General features: G+C 37.1%; 1 non-coding gene across 1 annotated transcript; it reads left to right on the forward strand.

Moving 5' to 3' along the window:
• The first annotated feature begins 19,953 nt into the window (after positions 1 to 19,953).
• Positions 19,954 to 20,086, forward strand: LOC142427096 (small nucleolar RNA SNORA31). The gene has a single exon (XR_012779924.1). It is a non-coding gene; the product is annotated as a small nucleolar RNA SNORA31 (small nucleolar RNA).
• The last annotated feature ends 1,668 nt before the right edge of the window (positions 20,087 to 21,754 follow it).

Below are 21,754 nucleotides of genomic sequence, written 5' to 3' on the forward strand. Positions count from 1 at the left end.
CACTTCTCAGACTCTCCTGTGAAGAGAGTTATGGAGTTAGGATTAGGTTCTAGAGCCACATCACAGAGTATCCTAATGGGATCCATATAGATCCTATTTTTTCTAGCTTCAAGCTGAGATGTGGACAGTGGACGTGAACGTCATTTTACGAGGCAATCTATTCTTTCAATAAAATATACCTGGAAGGCAGATTCCTAGGCTAATTTAACATTTTGTGAGAACACTGAGGAAGCATACCACATCCAGGCAAAGAATGGCTCCTAAAGGTTTTTGAATGCAAACCAATTGATAAACAAGGAAACCGAGCAATCAAGTGACATACTCAGTTTTTTTTACAAACATGTCTAATTCTTCTTTCATGTCTCAGTTCAATCATCAACTCCTTAGAGACCATCACACACACAGATATACACAAAGTTGCTTATCTTCCTAGAAAATATCACTATATAAAATTACCTTTGATGGTAATTTTTTTCATTTAAATTATGTTATAATCTAATGAAACTGGGTGGTACAAATAGTCAATGAGTTGGAATGCCAACCAAAATGTTGGAAGTTCAAAGACACTCAGAAACTCTTTGGTAGGGGTGGGGGGGGGACGGAGAGCTTGATGACATCCCAAATTCCAACCATTGATAATCCTATGAGCCTAGTTCTACTTTAACACGCATGGGGTCACCATAAATTAGAATTGACTTTCAGGCATTTGGATGTTTTAATCTACTACAGTGGTGACTATTTCTGTCTTGTTTACTTCAGCACCCCAATTCCTATCTAAATGTCAGGCAAATGTACACTCTTAATAAATATTTGTTAAGTAAGAGAATGAAAAACATGGCATACCATTACTACTCTAGACTATTTCTTATGAATTGTTATTTTTACCTTATAATATACTTTCCCAGTTGAGCCTAGTCCAAAGTAATGGCCACTGAAATTGAAAATGTCTGCAAAACTGAGAAATACAAGAATAACAATTTTTTAAATGCCATTGATCCCTTGAAAATTTCTATTTCTTTTCTGCTACATGGTATTCTTTATTTTAAGAGAGGCAATCTTGTACAAATCAGGTTTAGTGCCTCTCAGGACATTCTTTCTTACTGTTTGTCCCAGGTGACTTATTCTTCTTTCTAAAAGTTTTGAGAGTAGACCATCAGGAGGTCATTCAAAAGGGACCTCAAAAACAATTAAAAAGAAAGAAAAGAAAAGAACTAAAGAAAGTGAAATCCCCCAGATAGAGTACTAGGCATAATATAAAGCACCTAACTATATTGTCATCAATTAATTCATCATAGCCTGAGTAAGATAAACGTTGGTTAAATCTTCAATTGCAATGAAATAACTTTTATATTATTTTTCAACCAAGTAGTATTTCCAAATAGTACTAAAATGTGCAGATAGCTAAGAAGATTATTTATTGGGGTACACATATTTGTGAGGGTTGATTTTGTGATCTACTTATTTACTTTGGGTAGCGAGTTCCTCTCCCTAAGAGAGGCTACTTTCCCCCTTCCAAATAAGCAATTTGGGGCATATCCTTTAGACTTTCTTTTTTCTAAATACATATTGCCTCTATTAATTTTTCCTTTATTAACTTACTCTGATTTCTAAAAGTTTTGAGAGTGTGCCATCAAGAGGCCATTGAAAAGATATCTTCTCAAAAAGAAAGAAAAGCAAGGAAATTTATACTGGACCTATGATAATATTAATATTTTCATCAGAGAAAAATAAGTAAAGCATATATGTATAGAAAAAGAAATATATTTATATGCAATACAAATATATTTACATAAAGATTTATAGAAATATATAAATTTATACAGCAATACATTTGCCCTTTCATTAATTTGTGTAACTGTCACTACTCTCTGCTTCCAGTTTTCTCATCACCCATAACATATCTTTGTTACCTATCCTATAATCTTATAACCTTCCTATGGCATCCCTCCCTACTAGCCCTGGAAACAAGTACTCTGCCAGCCATGACCTTCATCTTATTCGCCTGATCAATGTGAAGGATCCTTCATTATTACAGGCCAGAAATAGAAGGAGAAAATGAAAGTGATTCACTCTTCTATTTACAATCAATTAACATTTATTTTTATTTAAAATTTAATCCATCTAAAAAGTAACTCCTTTTCCCTCTTACACATGGATACTGCAAGACCCCTCCTTAGAAATGTATCAACACAAATGATTAGATTTATTCCATGAGTAGGAGAAAGTGATTTTTGTTTCATGTTACCTTCTTATTCATTTCCAAAGTGAATCATTTTCTCTCCTCAAAATGAGAGGTAAAAGGTCTTTGAGGGATATATATAGATAGATAGAGATATATATATAAATATGGTTTTCTCTTTTGCTTTCCTAAAAGCATTGTCTGCTGCTTTTAGAAATGTGGAATGAGAATCCTCAGGGGTCATTTAGAAGAGAGTGAATAGATGCTTCTTTATTTTTGTAGACACAAAGTCTGTACAGCTAATGGGCTTCAGGTGTGAGTCACTAAGTATATTTTCACTAATTAATTAGGTATTTGACCTAGTTACAGAAAAGCATCAGAAAGACACAGATCATTGCTAACTTGGTATGTAGTTTTCTGGGTGAGATCTCCAAAGTCTAGGTTGAGAAAGAGCTGTCAGAGGGCTTACAAGTTGGCTTCTCTACAGTCTAAAATGTCCCCATGACTTGTGTGCAATGGTCAATAGTTTTTAATAAAAATAGCGATGATTGAAACAGGAATGGGTTGTGGTAGAAGTAATAGATGTGAGAAAGACTTGGGACTTTGACAAGCACAGCGACTGTCTTGATTCTTTATGCTGCATATGTAAAAGAGGGTGACCATAGTCCAATAGAGTAGTTACTGGGAATAGCAAATGAGAAGCATGAGAGCACCTGTCGCAAAGTTAATGATCAATAAATAGTATCAATAAATAATTATCAATAAATCCCTTCCTCTTGCTCAAAATCTAACTTAGGAGAAAGCAAAGGTATGGCATCAAAAAGCTTGCCTCTCACTGTAGTACGCACAAGTCATTAACTGGAGACCCTACTAGGGACCTGCTTCCCCGCAGGGAAATGCCATTGATTTAGGCAAGCACTCTGGGCTTCATGTTTTACTACTTACGTTCTGAAAACCTCAATAATATTTTTTAATGACCCTTATTTTCATATTTCACTGGATCCCAACACTGTGCAGCCTGCTGTGACTGAGAAAAGAAAGCTAAGATTCAGCAAGGTTGTTTGTTCAGGCTCACACAACTACTGTGTGTGGAATAAGGATGTCCTCACAACATTGGCTTCTCCAGAGAAAGGGCACCTTTATTCATGCCCAATTAAACACGTTACACATTACACACTTCTTATGGGGAAAAAGTAACACGTTCCAGAAAGAAAATTTTCCATATGGAGACTCATCATTATTGGTAATTTTTAATAATACTTGGAGTTAACTTCAGCAAGTTTGATAGTTACATCATCTGTTGTCAGTTTCAGATTGAGACTTAAGAGTGAAGGGGTGGAGTTTAGCCTGTTAATCAGGTCGCAGGTTGAGAACCTCATTTGGAGGTGCTAAGGAGATAAATAGCTCACTGGAAGCGGAAGACACACTCACTCACTGTGAGAAATCACATGGAGCTATGCTGATGCAGCCAGAGTCATGGGCTGGAGGAGTCACGTGGAGACCCCTGACAGCACTGAGATGCTTCTACTACCACTGGATCCACACGACTTTGCACGCACTGGTCTGTGATATTCCTGCATTCAGCATTATTGCATGGCTATGTAGGTCTAAAAAGGAATTTATGGACTAGTATTGGACATATGGGCTAATATTGGACCTATGGACTTGATCTGGACTGGGTTAGGGTGTTTTCTCAATATTCAATTGCTCTTGTATATAAAGCTCTTTCTTTTACACATATGAGTGTCTATGAGTTTGTTTCTCTAGTCATCCAGGGCTAACACAGCTATTTAAAACAAACCAAAGAAATGTGTATATTTTATTTCTAATGAATTTTTCTGAGAAATGAAAAACTCGTCTACGTCTCTCCTACCAGACACGGACTCGGCTAGGTCTCTCCATACCACCATCTATGGACAGAGATGAAACAATTACAGTAAGAGGAAATTAAATAACTTTAAGAAATGCAAAATCATCATAAAATTAGCTTAATAGCTTCCCCCCCACACACACAGAATGATAACTACTTATTTTGTGCTTTCTGATAAATGTGAAATGTTGCCTAAAGGTATTCATAAACAAATCAAAGGAGATTGGCTAAACTTTACAGAAAATACATGATAAAATATTATGATCCCATTTAAAAATGATGTTGAAAAATATTTAAAGTATTGAAAACAATATAACATAAAAATTAAATATCGAGGCCCAGATGCATATATGCAGTGAGGTTGCCATAAGTGCTCTTTGCTATATCTTACTAATCAACGCCCTTTCTGGAAAAATAAATGCATTCCTGGACTTCTTGTGTTTTGTTGGCGTCATGCAAGTAGTGTGAGCACGTAATTGCCAATTAAAAACCTTTTAAGACTCATTTTTCTTAATCGTAATATAGTAACTGTCAAATGTCTGAATTTATGGCTGCACCATCTGCTCAGGTCCAAGAATAATTTTTATTAGTAAAAACGTCTAAACTCCCTCAAATCAAAGAGGTTATCTTTATAAATTAATTAAACCATACACACATATTGACTGCGTGCCAGACATTAACCAAGGAACTCTGTATACCAACTAACACATACTCAGTGATTCTTAAAACACTACATTCTAGTGGAGTAAAATAAACAACAAACAAAAAGCAATAAATATATAATATATCTGCATATTATAAATATACAGAAACAATACTTCCCTAATGCAACAGATCTTAGATTGGTTGCAATGGGTTTTCATGTTGCTTCTATTTATAAATAGGAGGTTTAGATAAGGTAAAGATTTGGGGGCAGCCTCGAGCATGCTCAAGAGAATCTATAATTATGCGAGCATCTACATAAAATAGAAATGATACTTTCATTAATGAAAATTATTACTCTATTTTTCTAAACTAATTTCCATATAGTCAGGATTAAAAAGTGATCTGGATTTCTGCATGCTCAAGTTAATGTGTGTATTAGGAAAGTTTACACCTGGGCTAAATAAAGTATATATACGACAAATGGAGAATTCCTTTTTAGTTGCTGGCAAATTCTGTTTCACAGTGTGAGAAATTAATTATTTAAATCTAGGTCATCTTTGTATAGGTAAGCAATTACTGTTAAACTCCTAAGACAATATGACTCTTATTGCCAAAAAACAGGACCCGACAGATGAACTACAATGTATGTATGCCCAGTCGCATCCTAGAACCTTAACCAACTTGCATAACATCATAATCCCCTTGTCACTATCACAAAGATCAGAACTTTCAATCAGTTCAAATGGTTCCCACATAGCTGATGCAGCAAAAGCAGAATACATGCAAACTTTAAGAATGTGGGTGTACCAGAATGAAAACCGGAATAGAAAAAGTAAGTGCCAAATCTCTGGAATGAGCCCCTAAGAAGTGTGGGCCTAGTGCCACTTCCCACAAGCCATCTGCAGGAACTGTCTCTTCCAATCCTGCCCGTCAACACACCTGCTGCTCTTGTTTTCTAAGAGGGGGATGAAGTTTGTCAAAGCATATTGGCCCATCACTTTACCAGCTCTGGTTACCATCCCAGTCTTACTTTGTCACGCATGAGTGAACTAAGTACAACTCTTCGGAAGCCTGGACAGGATGCTCCTGCAGCCAAGCTGAACCTGGAACAGATGTTTACAAAATACACTTCCAATCAGTTGCAACTGAGTTGACAGTACAAGAACCCACAGACTGTTAAAAGCAAAAGCTTAGCCATGACCTGTGGCTTATACTATGAGTATAGGAATACAATCATGCATGTTACAGAAGGATATGTTCTGAAACAGGATGTTCAGTGATTTGGACTCGGTACAGACATGCCATAAATTTTCCACCTCCACATGGTTTAATAACCTTTTGCTTCCACTTCCAAATATAAATTTCTCTTTTTCTATCTTTTGTTCCTATCACTAGCAGTGGTTTTGGTGTACGGGAGCGGGGGGGCATGATACACTTTGTGGTAAAACTTTTTAAAGAAAATTAAACAGAGGTAATACTCATGATACAAGTAAACACAAAATTGTATACTGTTGCATATGAATAAAAATATTTCTGTTCTACAGCTGGTGTTTTGAACTGTAGAATGCATGGATCATAGCCCAATGTATAACCGCTTTGCTACCAGAACTGAATGTATGATAATAATCACACAAAGTGCAGTAGGGAGTTATATGGAATGATTTTATTGCATGCAGAATGATAATACTGTTTGAGGATAAATTGTAATGCATTTTAGCTAAGTACATAGTGGATTCTGACTAATAATGCCTCCTAATATTAGTGAGTAGAACTTCTCCATAGGGATTTTTGTCCATATTCTTTACCCCCAAAAAAGATCACCATGTCTATATATTAAAGTGTAGGAAAATCAAAATACTATAATTTAGATTAAGGTATAATTAAAACAAAGAAGATAAGTAGGCCATAAAATAATTGATAAATTTAAAAGTGGCCAGGAAATAGGTACAAAATTAGACAAATAGAAAACAAATAACATGATAGTAGGCTTAAATTAAGTATATTTGTAATTAAATTGTGTGAATAGACTAGTTCAACTACTACAAGCTTTTATAAAATGGTAAAACAAAGCAAAATAAAATCGAGATTAATAACCTTTTATTGCAAAATTTATAATAAGTATAATGACATAAGTACAATATTATGTAATAGAAATACACCAATTAAAAGAAACTAATTGTGGTTTTATGAATTTAAGGCAAAGAATACTAAAGAGAAGAGATTCTTTGACGATTAAGAGATATGTTTCCTCTTGGTAAAATAGTAAATTAGTCCAGAAGATTAAGATATAAAACATTTGGATTAAACCATTTTTCAAAATACAAAAGTAATATTTGATAGAAATAAGGAAAATACACATAATAATAACTGTAGGAGGAAATTTTAATATTTTCTACTCAAATATGTTAGAAATAATCACAAGCCATTATGAATATAGAATATTTTACTAACCTTACTAACCAACTCAATTCAACTGGTTTATTGAACATAATATGAAAAATAACAAAATATATATTCTCCTCAAGCACATAAAAATATTTACCAAGACTATTATATTATATGTTAGGCTCAAAGAAACTACCAACAAATGAAGTACTGAATAAATATGTAGCACATTGTTTGACTATTTAGGAGTTAAATCAAATAGGAAATCAATGATAGAAAGGTAGCAAAAACTTCCCAATTTATTGTAAGTGAAGTAATGAGTAATAAAATGATAATTTAAAAAATGAAACAAGAAAAAAATGAGTTGAACTGTTCCTTTACAAAAGAACTTGTCAAATGGCTAAAAATCACTATAAAATGCACCCAGTAAAATCATTAATCGAGACTACACATTAAAATCACCACTTCTATTAGAGTGATTACAACTCAAAAGAGTGACAATATCCAGTTAGGGAACTCTCGTATATTGCTGAAGTGCAGCAAACCAGCAGTATTTTCCAAAGCCTTTGCATTCTCAGATATGCATCCAATAGAAACTAATGTATTGGATTATGAAAAGACATACATGGAGTCCTCCTAAGAGCTTCATTCAAACACCTCAAAGCTGAAACATCGCACGAGTTTACAATGTTTGTAAACACATATTATAAACATTGTAAACACATATTAAAAATTGAATCAATAAATAAGCTGAGGTTAACAGAAATGTATTACCTATTAACAAAACAGAATAAAACTACTGCAATTTTCAAGAAGCTAGCTTCATCTTATAGTCATTGCATTGAACAAAAGACACCTGAGGATCACTTAGAAGATATTTTCATGTGTATGAATCTTAACAAGAAGCCTGGTAAACCTATGGCAAGAAAAATCAGAGCAGTAGTGCAGTCATGGCAATATTGAAAGTGATTAGGAAACTTCTTTGGCGTTTGCAAATCTTGAACTTAAAAGAGTAAAGCTAGTGTGCACATCATATTAAGTATTCAGTGATCCAAATGCCTAAAAGACATATACTTATGTTCTTTCCTGTATATAAGCTTTACCTCATTAAATAAATTAATTGATCATTTGCAAGTAGATTTTTACACATTCCTATGTCTACCCTTTGACCATGGTTGGTTTGCTAATGGAATTCTGTCTGCCCCTCTCTGTGAGGTTAGCTATCATCTGTGACCCACCCAAGCAAAAACACTAACCTTACCACAAATGTAACATTTGACTTGTCTAAATAGCTTCATCACCATTAACTAAGTGAAAAGTGTCAACAGAAATTATGTCAGACATATTTTCTAAATATCACTAAAGTCCCTGAGCAGTACATAAAATCCTCCACTATTTTTTCAATTCATGCCCTCAACTATTGAGTCAAAGGTTAGAAGTTTGAGTCAGCCAAAGAAATTTTGCTTTTGCTATTGCTAGATGCCATTGAGTCAATTCCAATTCATAGGCCACCCTGTGTACTACAGAACAAAATACAGCCTGGTCCTGGACCATCTTCACAATTAAATGTTTGAGTGCGTTGTTGTAACCAATATCGTCAACTCTCCTCATTGAGGTACTTTATCAGGCGTGATGTTCTTTCCAGGGACTGGTCACTCAACATGTCCAAGTTCCATGAGGTGAAGTCTTGCTCTCCTAACATCCATGAAATGTTCTGGCTTAAATCTTTCAAGATAGTTTTTCTTGGTCTTATAGTCATCAAGGAATGGAATTTCATTTTGCCTCCAATTTCATTTTGTGGTATTCAGAATTATAAGTTTGCATATTGACTCTAATTTATTTAGACCTCTGTTAGAGCGCCAATGAAGATCACCTATAAGAGGCTTCTGTTTTTTACTCTTAGAAAGGATCCTACCACATTGTTTTGGGGACAGAATTCAATGACTTCTTTGGGAAAATATTAGACTTGCTATATGACTCAGACAGGAGTCTAAAATCAAGTTTCAAATCAGAAAACTTGACGTTTAACATATTCATTTTGCAAAGGAGTCTTCTTCAACTCTTAAGTAATAAAAGGGAATGTGTACGCAATTGTCAAGAGTTTTTCTGTTCCCTAACTGCCTAGGATAGTTTGACCGCAAGGTTCATATCAACTATAGGTGTTGGCTATGATCAGTTAACTCCAGGCTCATGGCGACCTCATGCACAACTGAATATAGAATCGCCTGGTCCCGCTTCTACCTGTGACCATTAGAGATCCACAGCGTTTTCCCCGAATCGACTGTACTCTAGAAGTGTAAGCCTTATAATGGATACATGAAATACATTGTCTGGAAATTGAACCAGGTGTCCCACATTAAAAACGTGAATTCATTACTAAACCGCCAATTTATCCACACAGGCTCTTATTTCCAGGGGGCAGGAAAGGAAGACCAAGGAAGGGTATATTTGCCCCATGCAATATTTCATACCTCTAAATATTCTTGTAAAATATCTTATCCATTTTTAAAAATTATTCAGGCAAGTGTAATATATAATAGTGTTAAATTCATCATCTGTTATTTTAGTTCATATTCATATCTATATTAAAAGTATAATATTATTTACTTGATCATTAAATAATTTTACATAACTAAAATGAAGCTACATTGATAGAAAAGGTGATAAGATAAGATGAGTAGGAACACACCAAATTAATTTAGGTCTCACTACACGAGTGTGGATTGAGTGCGGATTGTAACTCAATGTAAAAAAACAAAAATCCTCAATTAGATGAACACACAACATTATGATAAACAGAAAAAAGATTAAAGTTGCCAAGGACTTAATTCTGCTTGGAACACTGTGGAGGCTTGGAAAGCAGCAGGGACGTAATTGAAGGATGCGCTGCGCTGGGCAATCGGCTGCAGCACACGTTTCTAAGGTGCTGAAGAACCAAGGTGTCACCGTGAAGACTAAGCTGAGCCTTACCTCAGCCATGGGAACTTCAGTTGCTTAACATGCCTGTGAAATTTGTACAGTTAAAAAAAGAAGGATCCACGAGAAAGGGATTCGCTTGAATTATAGTGTGGGGGAAGAATATTGAAAGTATAAGTGGCCAGAAATTTACACAAGTCCATCTTGGAAGAAATAAAGCCAAAATGCTCCTTAGAAGCAATAGTGAAATGAACTTGTCTCCTGTACATGTTAGCATATAAAATTAGCACATTGACACTTACTTCTAACTGCCCTTCACCCAAATCTCCATGTTTCACAGTCATATAATATATTACTATTACTCTGTAATTTAGCATCATTGAACTTTAAATTCATTATTCTCTTCTATGTCCAGTAGCAATGCATTTTCCCAAGCTCTTTAACATATTCCTTTTTCAAATTCCTTACTGTGAATTAGGTGAAGGTTCATTGAGAACCTCTTCAGTTTGACATTCAACCAGGAGCACACATTTTGTTGCGTCTCATTCATAGTAAGCGCGCTGTAAAACACACTTCCTTCCTTTCTAACACTAATCACTGCTTAGTTTAAAACCAGTTTTAATACAATATGATTCACATTTCATACAATTCAGCAGTTCAAACATATTCCGAAGAGTTGTACAATCATTACTGCAAACAATTTGAGAACATTTCCTTTTTTCTTGTACTCCTTATGATTAGCTCCCCATTGCCCCTCCACCTCCCCCCAAGAAACCATTCATCCGGGACAATCTATCAACAATAGCAAAGGAAACCCTCAGTGGAAAAAAATGGAAAGTATTCAAAACTGTAACAAATTTTAAATGGGTCAGAGAGAGATCACATGATAAGGTACTAAATTTTAATTGCACCTGCATCTAACTGCATCTCCAATAGTCTGCTTTCCAATGTCATCTGCATTACATCAAGGTTCTTCACATCCCTGTTATCTTAAACAGATGGCTGTTCTAGCACGGATGAGTTCAGGTCCAGGCATGAGTGTAACTAAGGACCATAGTCTAGTCAAATAAAGACTGGGGAAACTCTCTTTATCCTAGTCTTGAATTGAAACATTTCTAAACTGTTGTAAAACAGTCTACATGAACAGAATGAACAGAAACCAAAGATTGCTCTAAGTAGCCAGTAAAAAATACCCACAGGTTGAGCTGTGCTATTTGTGGTGATGAAACAGTAATTTTTATTCCATTGCTTTTTAAAAATTATTATTTTTGCTTCTGGTTTATCCTGGAATTATTATGCCTTATTTTTTTCAAGCTACTCTTTGAAAAGAATGTCATTGGAGAGAAACATTGAAAGTGTCAAGGACTGCCAGAAGAAATAACAAATCTGTCTTGGGGAACAGCCGCCCAAATGCTCCTTAGAAATGAGGATAGAGCGCGTTGGCTCATGTACCTTGGACATGATATGAGGAGAGACAAGTCCCTAGAAGCCAGCATTATGCTTGGTAAAGAAGAAAGTTAATGAACAAAAGGGAAACATGTAAGGAGATGGTTTGGCACACTTGCTACCTGAGACTCAAATATAACTATTTTGAAGATGTTACAGGAGTAAGCAGTGGTACCTTCTCTTGTATAAAAGATCCCTATGAATTGAGGTGAACTCACAGCACTTAACATGTCTTAAACAGGGTGCAATGTTAAGCTAGCATACTCCTAAAATTATTTACCATTTAATTTTCTCAGGGCATAATAGAGTGTTACGTTAGTTGTATGTAGTGTTGTGCGTTTGAACTAACTGGAAAGCACTGAGCAAGAATAACAAGTGCATATTATAGAATCTTCTGCTCTCCTAAAATATCCTATAACTCATGTCTTACATTTTCTCCCAAAGGTGTGAGTATGAATATTTTACCGATGGATCATTACCAAAAAGAAACACAGATGTTTACCAGTGAGGCATCATTTAACATTTAACAAATAATTATAACAAATTTGCAGAAAAATAAATCAATATGTGATGTGACATGATTTATTGTATATGTATTTGGCTTCTTGGGCACAACAGAGGAAGAAATTCTATGTGGCAGATGTTAAGATGTTACCTATCCACAGTCTCCCCCATAAACATTATTCTACAGTGGCCAACCTCCAAATATTGTCGCCGACCTTTTTTGTGTGAGGGCTTCCTGCTGTATCTGGAGCCAGCTCTGTTACCTGCCTCGCAGGCTATAGGATTTAGGACCACCATCCATCTGTCATTTGTCATACCACAAGTGTGTTCATGCTCTTGCTAAGTTGAAACCTGAGCCACTGGCATTTCAAATACCAGACGGGCACCCATGATGATAGGTTTTCAGTGGACCTTTCAGACTAAGACCTGGATATCCACTTTTGAAAATTTTACACGAAAAATCCTATGGAACTTGATGATTGATTTCAAGTTAGTGCTGGAAGATGATTCGACTGGGTTGTTCAGCAGTCAAAATATGTACAATGGTTTCAACAATGGACCCAAATATGACAATAGTCCTATGCATGGCACAGAATCAGTTAACGTTTTGTCTGGTGCACCTGGCTTCATTGTGAGTCTATGATAACTCCATGGCAACTAATAACAACAACAAGGTTGACGACATTATTGATTCTAAAAGTAGCCCTCAGGTTAAAGGTCATAGGTGCTACTATTCACAACTGATCTTCAAAAACTATGGAAATAATAATTAAAAGATCATGAATATTTTCTGCCAATTCTTAAATTCCCTCTTCCTATATATCCCACTGCTTATGGCCCCTCGTTAAATATATTCCCCCCCCCCCAGATTCTTTTTAAATCCCACAGTTGAATTAAACTTTAATTGTTCATCTTAGTACCTATTTGATAATTCTCCACTTAGTAGTCTATTTTCTTTACTTAAAAAAAAAACTTCTTATTCCCCTACAGGTGTTCCCTTACCTCCCTGTGCATCTAAATCCAATATAATTAGTTTGTTATAACCATTTTGAAATCATGAATGTAAAGCTTACCTATTTTAAGAACTAGTCATCCATGAACAGAGCGTTTCCTGCTGATGGAGCCCTAGCTATTGGAATGTTTTATTTTAATGTCATTTAATTCTTAAGCAGCAAGATATAGAGACCATAAGTATTAATAACAAGTTTTTATTGGCCTTATATATACAAATGCTTGATTAGTATCAACTTATTTAATCTTATAATAATTCTAGATTTTAATGTTGCTCTGTGCTGTCCATTCGTACTCATAGCAACCCTATAAAACAGAAGAGATGCGGGACTATAGGACGCCAAAAGCTATAATCCACGTGGAGACAGGTTGTGGAGCAGCTGATAGATTTGAAGCACATACCTTTGGGTTAGCTCAGAACTACTGTATCACCAAAACTCTTTTCATCCTGTGCTTGTTACTGTTACATGCCCTTGAGTCTGTTCCCCTTCATGGCGACCCTATTCCAATGTAACGAAACCCTGCTCAGTGTTGTCCTACATTCATAATGACTACTGATTTGAGCTCATTTTTGTAGCCATTCTTGTCCATCCATCTCACTGAGGTTTCTCCTCTATTACTACGACCTGATTTTACCAACAGGATGACCTTTCCAGGACTTGTTTTTTTCTGATAATCGCCAGAAGTTCATTAGATGAAGTTCCATCATTTTCCCTTCTAAGGAACATTCTGACTGTACTTCTTCCAAGATATATCTGTTTGTACTTCTGGTAATTGATAGCATGTTTAATAGTTTTCACCAACACCATAATTAAAATGAATCAACTTCTCCACCATCTTCTTTATTCATTATCCAACTTTCACATGCCTGAGGTGATTGAAAATACCACACTGGAAGGAGGAGCGCACTTTAATGAGGTCTCACGCAGCAGATACTGCAATATACTGTTCGAGTTCTTGATTTCCTAGATCATTCACATACTTATTAGTTTATTTGGATTATACACATATTTTTGTGTTTTCCTCTCCCTTAATAACACCCCATTTTAAATCCAAGATTGCTTCTGTTTTCTGTCTATACAAAAATTATGGTGGTGTGCTCAATCAGTCTCTCACTCTCATTCTCCTACTCGCTCTCCCCTTTATTTTCTTCTTATAAACAAACACATAAGTACCTTCAGTTCGTAAGCATATTACATTATCATTTTGCATTTAGAAAAGAAAATTTAATTTAAGTCACACTCAAGTATTGAAATCAAAAGCTATATCTCTATAGGGCCATTTACAGGTTGAGCCTCAGCTGCAGCTTACAGAATGACACATTTGTCTCATTTAAAGGGATTTCATACATCAGTGACCAACTATTATAGCAAACAGGATATCTTTCTGAGAGTCCTGTACAAATACAGCCTGGTCTGATCAATAGGCAAAGACAATTTGAGGGGCATCTCTAGGCACCTCCTAATAGGCATTGGCCGCAGCAATAATTACTTGGTGGTTTGTGCTTTAAATATGCATGACTTGGGACCCACTCTGAAATTCAGATGAATAACACCAACATTGCAATAAACAGGAGCGCACAATAACCATATCCCTTTCACTTGCGAAACACATTTATCAAAACCTGGCAACACATCACCCCCAATTGAATAAACAAAACGAAGATCAGTATCTTTTCCTCAGGGGTCTTCTTTCCTTCCAGCTAGAAACTGTCGAGGCTGACACCGTTCTTTCACAGCGGCGAGAGCCCGCAGCCTCACTCAGCATTTCTGCGCTCAGGGGATGGATGCGTTGGCTTTTTCTCTTTTCTTTTTTTGGTCAAGGAACAAACAGTCATCCCGAGACAGCCCAGGGCTCCGTACCTTCCTTCACATCTCCTTGGAGAGGTTCTCTGTCTGTAGGCTGGGCTGCCAGCTTTCTGAGGGTCCAGCCAAGTTGAAAATCATCCCCAGTTGAATTATATTATGCAGGCAAATTTGCTTCTATAATCGCCTCAGGGAGAAGGCAAGCTCCACGAGGAAAGGAGGCAGCATTTTCACTTGGCGCATTTCTCGGGGTAGTTCAAATGCAGCTCCCTCCAAATATTACTAGATTTTACCTGGCGCGTTCCCTTGGAAGCTCTGAGACTGAGTTGAGATGTCATCTCTCCCATGAAGACTCTGACCGCTGGGAGCTCTTCTCACTGATTTTCAGCCACTGTTCCTCGTTGCTCTTACCTCCCTGCATGCTAATTTTCTGATTAGAGTTCCCTTTTGATTGCTGTGAAATATATATAGCAGCCATCTCCTCCCTTCTTAGATGGACTCCTTGATATATATATCTGGTCAGATGAATAGATGCATAGTTTAAAGAATGGTGATACCAGGGACTATCTGGGAGAAATCATAGATGGGTCAGTTGAATCAGTTTATTGCTACTTTTCTATAAAGTTATTGGAATCATGTGGTTGATATGTTTCTAAATCTCTATGATTCTGTAGAAAATTATTACAATGTTAAAAAAATTAACTCCATCGTGCATCATTTATTTTTGGATAGCCTGAAGGTGCAGGATTTATCACCCCTCTCCAAACCCCTACCAGCGCTCAGTTGCTGTCACGTCAATTCTTAAGACAACCCCCATGCGCTTCAGAATAAAACTGAGCTCTGCAGGCTGCTTTAAAGGCTGTGAGTTTTGGAAGTAGATTGCCAGGCTTTGTTGCAGAGGTGAGTCTGGCTGTTTCAAAGTATTATCCTTTTGGTTAAAAGCCAAGTAAGCACATTACCCATTTTCACTGTCCCTTCAAGCCTCCGTGGCTTTGAACATTATGTTCCAGTCTCCCCTCTACCCAGAAATGGGGCAGAGCAGGTCTGCAGGAAGAGCCCACAGTGACCTGTGGTTTGTGTGCTTGTTTGCCATCAAGCATGTCCTATTCTTAAAGGAAGGCATTTGTAGTTGTAAATTAAGAATAAAAATAGAAATAGGAAAACCCCAACTGCCTGTGAACGTTATCTTCTTTGATTGGTAGGAGGGAGCAGTGTGTCTCAGTATTCTAACAAACGGTGCCGTGTCCTATGACTATCAAATGGTTAAAACACAGGTGAAGCTATTCACTATTGAGATCAGTAAGGAAACACAAGTAAGCCTTTGCTTACACTGTTTATGGCCTAATCCACTCCAGCACCGTGACAGACGATATCAGAGGAAGACAGAGGTCAATGGCTATGAAAACAAAAGCTATTTTCCCCCCTCCCACTCCACCCCACGCACACATGCACTTGAACTCTGTGTGCTCAATTCCCAACGACGACACTCAGTTGTTTCCTGTGTGGAGTTAGCAGAGCCTGGAAGCAACCTGCAAAGAATAATTGAGAAAAACCCTCCTGTTCATGTTGGATGAGAACTCCTTGTGGAAGGACCCTGAGAAAGGAAGGTGGCACTGAACCTGCAGGCTTGGCGCAGCCTGGGGATCGGTAATGAGGGAGGACGAGTGAAGGGGGCTAAAAGCAGAACGCGGGATCATCCAGAGACAGAGCCCTGAGGCACTTATATTATTGGCATTACAAGATTATATTAAGTTTTTGGAGAGGTGGAAAAACTGGAACTTAATATCTGTGTCTGCCTGGCTGTCTCTGCTCTCCAGCAGCTGCCTGAGGTTCATTCCCCCTGTGGATCCTCCTAGACACACAGCAGCTGGGCCATGACTGAGACTCGAAAAGCCCTGGTCAGTAACAAGCAGAGCCTCAAAATACGCTACAGATACGCCTTCCTTGTACCCAATCTCAACCGTGGGGGCCCTACTGACACACTGATTGGGCCTGGGGCTGTGAACTGGAAGACTGGCAGTTCAACCCCACCAGCTGATGTGTGGAAGAAAGATGAGGCAGTCTGCATCTATAAAGATTACAACCTTAGAAACCCAAGGGGGCATTTCTCCTCTGTCCTATGGGGTCACTTTTAGTTTGTATTGACTTGAAGCAGTAAGGGCTCTGGCTATATATTTTCTTTTATTTCTTAATTTCTACCTTGGAAATAAAGTATTTTAAGTACACAAAGTACACATGGTCACAATACAAATTTCACAAGGACAATAAAAAAGACCCAACAATGCAAATGATTTATGAATCTTAAAATAAATATTTATAATGAGAAAATATTCCAGATGTGTCCTTGAAAAAGGGGGGAAATAGAATTTTATTTATAAGAAAAAATATGTGACTAAATCACTTACCAGTCTGCCCTATTTTTATAGAATTATCATTTCAGTTAACAATTTTTAAAAATATATAAAAAAGAGCTTAAGGATATCTTGACCATCTTATAAACATATCTTCAGGAACATGTATATTAAACAATAATCATTCAAATATGATGATTAAAGATTATGGAATGAAGATAAAACATTTAGTTTTACTTTGTGTATTATATTTAACTTATATTTATATAACATTTTTAGTGATTTCCTAATATGAAAACACAGTATTTTCTCACTCACATTGCAATTCCTTGAAATCCTGCTTTTGTTTAAGTTTATCTCAATTCATAGAGACCCTATGTGACAGAAATGAACTTCCCAATAGAGGTTCCAATGGTGTAATCTATAGAGAAACATACTGCAATATAATTATTTGGAAGAGTGGATGGAGTTTTGGTTGATAGTCAGGTACTTAATTAATGTGCCACTATAATTTGTTCTGAAATCATCCCAGTTTTATTCATTTCACTTTTATTATATAGTCCCTATGTATAGCCACACAGAGTGTTGCCAATCTAAAGGGTTAATGTAAGGCTAAACTCCAGTCCCCAACTAAAGAATTTCATCTTATACTTGACGACATTTTTAATAACGTAGCCCTATATATGTAGGGAAAATATAGACAGCATAGCCTTTTCTTTTTTTAAAAATTATCACTGAGGGCAACGTAAACATACGGAGCAACTCATGAACAGAGTGGGTTAAAGGGTCTGCCCCAATCAGAGCCAAACTGACCCCCCTCCCTTGAAGCCTGTGCTAGAGGGAACAACACTGAACCTATAGGGTGGAGAGAGGGGCCGGCATCCCATACCCCTACAGAAGCAAACCAAGAAGCAAAAAGAGAGAGCGAGGGACTGGACCCCATGTTTGCACACCAAGCCAGGAGGACGACGTCCATGAACAGAGATGCTAAGGTACAGAGAGGACTGTAGGGCAGACAACAGCTTGAGACATGATGTCCCCTGGCTGAAGCATACTGTGACAGAGGACAATACTAGGGACACATGGCGGGGAATGAGTCCAGTCTGAATCCCCCACTATGGGGAGAACTAAGAAAGAAACATAACAGATCAGCAATGGGAGCAAAGCAAAGCCACAAAACCCCTGAGGAACCCCCAAAATAGCCTTTAGGTTAGGAGGGGCAGTTCCTGGAACTCCCCCAAGACCAGTGGGGAGATAATCATAAAGGTCAGTGGACAGACCTGGAATTATGTATGCGTTTTCTTTCTTTATTTTTTTAACTAGTTATTATTTTTTCTCTTCTTATTCAAACTTTTTTTTTCTTTTAGATTTGTCTCCATTATTGTTGGCTTGCCCACCTATATAAGATATTCATGGGAAGAAAGCCTGAGAAAAACGCAACAGGACCAATTGTTCAGGGGAGACTTGAGGAGAGGAGGAGGCAGGGGCAGGGAGCAGTGACAAACAAAGCTGTAGACAGGGAACAGCTAAGGAATTAAACCACCAGCGAGGAGGACATACAGATCCTGAGGGTGTTGAAGCAATAGCAATTTAGCTGAGAGGAATTACAAAGAAGCAGAAGGGTGAGCATGATGGTGGGACAATATAGCCTTTTTATTGTGCTGAAGAATCCTTCATTTGTATTCCTCATCTGCCATTTTGAACATGTTTGAACTTGGGCACATCACAAAGTCTTGCACAGCCGGTATCCATTTCTATCAGGTAGAGGTAATAAGGAACCTACCTCATGAAGTTATTGTCAAAATTGAATGAAATAATTCATATATATCTAGTACTTAGCCTACTGTTTTAAAATAATAAGTGATCAATCAATGATACTGTTTTTATTGTATTTTGTTATTGTTTTGAAAATATACACAGCCAAGCAATTCCACCATTTCTATATTTATGATTGAGTGACATACAATATCCTTCAAGTTGTGCAAGGATTCCTTCTAGATCACTCCTTATCCATTAACATAAACTATGTCCCTAAGGATCTTATCTCAGATTTGGAGTTGCTATTATCACTTTGATCCCCTATGGCTGGTTCTTAAAATATCTACTTAAAGGCAGTCAGATTTTACTAATTAAACTAAACTACTCTTTGGTCATAAAAACATTTTAGGAATATTTTTTTATTTGAGTTTTACAGATTATATCCGAGAAGTTATTTCAGGGGTTCATCCAACCTGATGCCTCCAAAATGCTTGAAATCCATGAGAACATGACATTCTGTCCATCCACTTCCTTTTTTGGATCAGGATTCTTCTGTGTAATTCCTGCTCAAAATGGTCACTAATGGTAACAGGGTCACATCCAGATCTAGTTTAACGGCGCAACAGACTGCTATTCGTGGAAGCAATATGCACCACATCCTACATCCTGGTTAGCCTTCTTCCTCTATTGTTTCAGGAGAAACAAACAAATGAACGAACAAACAAACACACTGCAATCTAGTCGTCACACACACACACACACACACACACTACCTGTTTTACACACACACTACCTGTTTACAGAAGTAGGAATCTCCTTTCTCCTGCAGAGTGGCTGGTGGTTTCAATCTGCCTACCTTGTGGATCACAGCCCAATGAATAACCAGAATGCCCCCTGGGCTCCTTCAGGAGGATAGAGAGCAATGCTCACTCCCTTTGGCTGGTTGCTTGCAAGCTTTTAGGACCTCAGGTATTGCAACAACTAGGAAGTAAAATAGAAATAGTACACCTGTAATTACACCAATTAACTCGAATGCCCCATGAAACCATGATCCTAAATCGACAAAGTGAAAAAAGCAAATTGGAACATCCTCTGATAGACTTGGGGCAATTGACCATTGTTCCTCTGGTTTGCACTAGGGTGGGAAAGAATAACAAGTCCCTGTGCTTTCTGTCTGTCTTTGTGGTGGGTCCAGATTGAGTGAGGGATTATATAGAAGAAAAAGAAAAAAAAAAGCAAATCGTATGAGTTGTTTTGGTTATACAACACCTCACTGTGACTGAGTCAATACTGCACTCACGGCGACACTCACAGGATAGGCGAGACCTGTCCCTGTGAGTTGTGGACACTCACTGTTTAGAGGGGTAGAATGCCCCATCTTTCTCCTTTTTGCTTATGTAGATATCACAACCTTTGCCAATGCAACTTTTTACGGTTTGTACATCTTATCGACTAAGAACAGACTACATGGGAGGATTAGACTGTCTACTTCTGAAGAAGTAGCCACTGAAAACCAGATGGACAGAATGGAAAGTGTCAGATATTGAAAACCGCATGAACAAGAAGAGCCATTGTGACGATGTGAAGACAGCCCAGTGCCGACCGTGTCTCAGTCTGTTGTGCATAGGTTCATTCGCTGTGAGTCAAACCGACTGCCCGGCACTTAGCAACAGCAGCACACCTTACTGTTAGAAAGTTTTAAGAAAACCTTATAGAAACCTTCCCTTAAACAATGCAATTTTTTGGTGACCATTAATCTTCCTCCTTGCCCCTAATGTACTTTGACTCCTTACCTTTGCCTTTAATCGACTTTTTATATAATGAGGTCACACAATACATGTTTTTGTGCAACTGATTATTTTTACTTAGCATCATGTCAGCAAGCCCATTCATATTACAATATGCATATTACGATTTATTTTCTCCTATTGGCTGAGTAGTATTCAAATATATTATTTTTGTTTATCTATTTGTCTGTTGATGGTCAAGTACTAGGTTTCCAAATTTTGGCTATCATGAATGGTGCTACAATGAACATTGGTATACATGTCTCTGCTTTCCAGTATTTGGGGTAAAAAGCTGAGAGTGGAGTTGCTAGAGCATGTATTAGTTCTAATTTAGCATTTTATTTGTTCATTTGTTTTTTTTCTGTTTTTGAAGCACCACCATATTGTTTTCCACCATGGCTGAAAAATTTTCCATTCCCATCAATGAATAAGAATTCCAATTTCCTCACATTCTTGCCAACATTTGCTATTTTCCAGATTTTAGTTCTATATGGGGAGAAAGATGAGGCTTTCTATTTCAATAAAGCCTTACGGTCTCAGAAACCCGGAGGGGCAGTTCTGTTCCCTTCTAATGAGGTCCCGATGAGTTGGGATAAACTCTATGGCAGTGAGGTTGTTTATTTTATGTTATATGTAGTTCCGTTTTAATTTTTATCTTAAACACCCTACTCCAGCTTTGATTATACAAAATAATATACAACTATAATAATCAAAACTACTGTTACAACAGCAGATATATAGACTAATGGAATAAAATTGAGGGTCTATAAATAAAGACAGAAATCTATGGCCACCTTATTTTTAAGATGGGTGCTAATCCAGTGTTGGAAAAAGAATAGTCTCTTCAAAACATGGTGTTGGAGAAGCTGGAATTCCACCTGTAGCACAATTGAAACAGGATCATCCATTACACCACACACACACAAAAGAACGGCACATTAAAAGTGCACACCTAAATATGCAAATTAAAACTAAGGAATTCTTAGGAGAAAATATGCTGGGGAAATGCAGTTAGGTATAGGTTTAAAAATGGATTACCTAATAAAAGCTCCACCCCAGGACTCACCCAACTTCTATGAGAGAAGATTCTAATAAAA

The sequence above is a fragment of the Tenrec ecaudatus genome, chromosome 14, assembly GCF_050624435.1.
Source record: "Tenrec ecaudatus isolate mTenEca1 chromosome 14, mTenEca1.hap1, whole genome shotgun sequence".
NCBI lineage: Eukaryota > Metazoa > Chordata > Mammalia > Afrosoricida > Tenrecidae > Tenrec > Tenrec ecaudatus.